Below are 4,459 nucleotides of genomic sequence, written 5' to 3' on the forward strand. Positions count from 1 at the left end.
CATTTTGCAACTCTGATGTAGTTATTTCAATGTCATTGACATTCAATTCATAGTTGGCATTCATTATTTGACTTAGAGTATCCAATTGCATGCTGAAAATATTGGTTAGCTCTATTGACTTCTCTTCCAATATGTTGGCCAAAATTCTTTTGTCTTCTTCAATCATGGCTTTGTCTTCTATAGCTTTCTTCTTTTGCTCAGTCACCTTACATAGTAGTATAGCTTTTGATTCTTGTTCTATCTTGAGATTCCTAATTTTCTTAGCTAGGACTCTATTCTTTTCCATTATATCTGCAACTGTTGCATCAAATTCATTAGAGTCACCATCTACAAATATCTTTGTAGTGTCTATCTCTTTGTATAGTGTGTCATTTTCTACAATAGCAATCTCTTTCCTTCTCTTCAAGGATTTCTTTAGTTCCTCTCTTACCTCATTCAGTTGATGTAGTATGAGATGTATTTCAATCTCCTAGTTTTCAATAGTCTTTCCCAACTTGTAGACTTCCATTTGAAGATCTTTCCTCAAAGCTACAAAGGTTCTCTTTTAGAGAACAAGGCTCTGATACCAATTGTTGGAATGAAAAGAGGAAAGGAAAACTTCTGGGGGGGTGTGAATCAGTAGTTTAAACTTGGACCCATAAAATTTTCACCATTCATTCATCACGTGCATTTAATAAGTAAGCTATAATAACATGTAAAGCATATGCATCCAAATCATATAACCATGTAAGCATTCACACACATAACACCACATATGATTGCCTAGAAACCCTCCAAGTGAGAAGGTAAAACTAGGATGGGAATGACACCCACAAATCCTCACTACTATAGTAATAAAGTGTATCTAATGAAGGTTACCATGATTTGACCATGAAACATGATCTACCGTATAAAAGTTCTGCCCTGTTAAAGGCTTACAAAGATTGTTAGGTCTCATCTTGTTAGAGGATTTCAACACCCTATTAGAAGTGTGCCTTGTTAGAGGACTTCAACTTACAATTAAGTAAGCACCCTACTAAAGGATTTCATATAGCTTGTTAGGACTACTCTGTTAAGAGATTTAACTCAAATATCTTGTTAAAATGTCTTAGCATAGATCCTGTAGTTGGTACTTACTTGCCTGATAAAAAATCACCTTTGAAAAATGTCTTATTGATCCTTCTTGATCATATGTCTCAATGTTGTATCTTTTCTTCTCTCATCTATTCTTCTCTAATTGATTCTACAATTCACTCTTTCTTCATAACTTCTAAGTCACCTTCAATGCTTTGCATGCAAACTATCTTGTTCACTCCTTTAATTATTCTTCAACCATAATCTCTTCATCATTAAGATTTTAGGGAATCATCCTCCTTAAGAAGACTTAGGTGGCTTAGGACTAGGTATGAATCTATAGCTGAGATTCATCTATTTTGCTGCTTAATCCTTCCCATTTTCTAATTGCCTACATGTAATTGCATAGGGAATCCAAATAGAGATTCATCCTTATATCCAAACTATCAAAATATAATCTTAAGTTAGCTCAGAAATGGTTTACATAGTTGCTTTTGTCATCACAAACAAATATTTCAAGATTGTCTTACTTGACATCTAAAGTCTTTGATTCTTAGCATGCACTGTTCTATATACTATGACTCGGCACATGCATTATTGGGTATCCAATGTATACTTGGCTCCTGAATCACTCGACATGGTCTATCTGCTCAGTACCTGGGTGACTTGGCACATGAGTGAATCAACACTCATTGCAACTTGGCATGGTCTAATATTTACATGTTGTGCTCAAAATGTATTACTAGTTTGGCATGAACTAAGTGAATGGCTTAAGTGTGTTGACACTCACTTGTCAAAATCAATTTGAGATCAATAATCTCCCCCTTTGACATGAGTGTCAAAAACACTTAAATATACAATATTATCCTTAATTTCTTGAGCATAACATATCCATGACTTGGCTTATATACAAAAATTCAAAATTTTGCACTAACTTGTATACCTCAAAATTTGATAATTCCCTCTGAGTTAATATGTTTGTATTGCATCCAAAATTCTATGCTCGCTTTGAGTAAATGTGTCTCTACTGATACACTTTGACTTCAATGCATTTTTTTACTGATACACTTTCATCTAATATGCTCTCCCTTAGCTGATATCTATCCCTTTTTGCTACTTTCTCCCCCAAAAATATATATCTCACCAATGATATATCTATTACTATGCTCCCCCTTTCTTATTTATCTCTCTTTTGTTCATACTTCCCCATATTATGTTTCTCGTCCATTTCTCCCCCATGTTATATTTATCCCCCTTTTTGACACTTATGTCAAATGGGCTATACACCTATGGTGTGTTTGTCCAAAAAGGATTTGTGGACATCCATTATTATCCTTAGAGCTGCATCCCAGTTATCACATGCAACATCCAATGACTTAATTTGGATTGCAAGCTTGGTAGTAAAGTGTACTAGACCATCTAAAGTAGAAATATTATGGTCTTTCTTCAATAGAGTTTCAGCATAGCCTAGCTCCTTGTGCATTATCTCCATATGTGGGGCAAGGGTAGCTTGGATACTTTTCATTTTCACAGTAATATTAGCCTCATCTACTATTAAGACAACTAACTAACTCTGTGTTTGAAGCAATGTCCCAAAATTCTTCTCACTCTAAGTTGGATTTGATGGTAGCCTTGCACCTGATGTTTGACTTTCCAAGCTTAGAATGTGGCTTCTGGTCTTTGGGTGAAGAGTGTAGGATTGCATAGTTTTGTGTATAGTGAGAATATATTCTCAAGTACCTTCTCACATCCTCAAACTTGGTTGCCAATGCAACTTGTTGTAGTGCTATCTCACTGAATATTTTCTCATTTACCTTGCCTTGAAACTTCTTTTTAGACCACTCTAATAGTTTTGCATTTGTATTAAGGTCTTCATTAGTGAAATTTTCCACTATATTAGTTAGTTTTTCTATGAGTGGCTTAGTCTCTTTAGGATTTGGTAGACTGAATGCATCTAGAAAGATGTCCTTGATATCTTGAACTGCTTGTTTCTGCCTGTGTTCTCTCCTAAGCATTTCTTGATGCTTTTTCCTTTCTAAGGCTTGTTAAAAAATGCCTATTTGTTCCAATATCATAGTAATCATACTTTGGAATAACAATGTCTTCATCAAGGATTATATATCCATAATTTATGATCTTTTCTACCTTTGATGAGCTTGGGCTTGGCACTCAAATATGTAAAGGAGTAGCATTTGTGCTCAGCTTCTGAAGAGTTTGTGTAGGAGTGTCAGATGCTGGTAAAGCTACTACTGCTTGGATGACCACTTGTTCCTTCACCTTTGGTTCTATCTCTTTAGGATTTTCCTAATTTATCACTATGACTTGGGTTGCACCTTTTTCTTGTGTTATAGGTATAGGTGAATCTATCTGTCATGTTTCATTTTGTTGTCCTGCAGTTATGTCTTTCTCTACTACTTTCTTCTCAATTGTATCAACCTTGGTGGATGTATCTACTATCATTTGAATTAAAGGTTTTACATTGGTAACTTAAGGGATGATGGAAGGTGGTTCTTCTGGATTCACCTTTTCCCTTGTAACATTAGTTACTGCCTTTTGTAGTTCTTCTACACTAACCAAAACTAGATTACCACATAGTTTGGCTTGTAATGTAGATTGATCCAATATCTTCTTTATGTTTTAAGTAATAAGAGGATTGATGTTCTGAGTTGATGTATCACAAAATACTTAACAGTTATAGTTTCAATGGTTTTGGTTGTGTCATGGGGAGGACTGACACTTGACACTTGTGTGTCTTGCACACTCTATTCTTCTTGTTGTTGCCCAATTGTTGCCTTTTCATCATCTTGATTTTCTATCTCTCCTCCAGCTATATTATCTTTTTCATCATCTTCCTTTTTATCATCTTTATCATCATATTTTCCCTCTGAAGGGTTAGCTTCTCCTTTCTTTATAGTGGTTAACCCATAAATGAGTTTCCATATTTGTGTTGACTTTTTAACAGCATCTTCAATATTATTTTGGAGAATGTTAAAGGCTCTATATATATGTGTGAACCTAACTGCATATTTCTTGACTACCTTAGCAATTTTTCCCTTTGTCAACTCTAGCATTACTTGGGCTAATGTTGTTTCTCTGATCTGTCTTTCCAAATTCAGATAATAATGCCATTTCACTCAACAATATCATATAGGCTTTTAGGTATTGAGTTGGAAAATTTTAGTGGTGTGTTCTTGAACTTTGACATCATGGCATATAATGCCTCTTCCACTTGACTCTTCTCTTCTTTTCCCAATTTATCAAAATCAATATGACTAAAACCTAATAAATTAGCATTGCTCTTGACATTTTCACATAAGTTCTCAAGATCTAAGAGAGGATTGTGACTTACCACCTTAAATTGATTTTTATCATATGATTATGTCTTCTCTTCATCAGAATTTGGTTA

This window comes from Cupressus sempervirens, chromosome 8 (assembly GCF_028749045.1).
Source record: "Cupressus sempervirens isolate cs-2001-9-10 chromosome 8, ASM2874904v1, whole genome shotgun sequence".
NCBI lineage: Eukaryota > Viridiplantae > Streptophyta > Pinopsida > Cupressales > Cupressaceae > Cupressus > Cupressus sempervirens.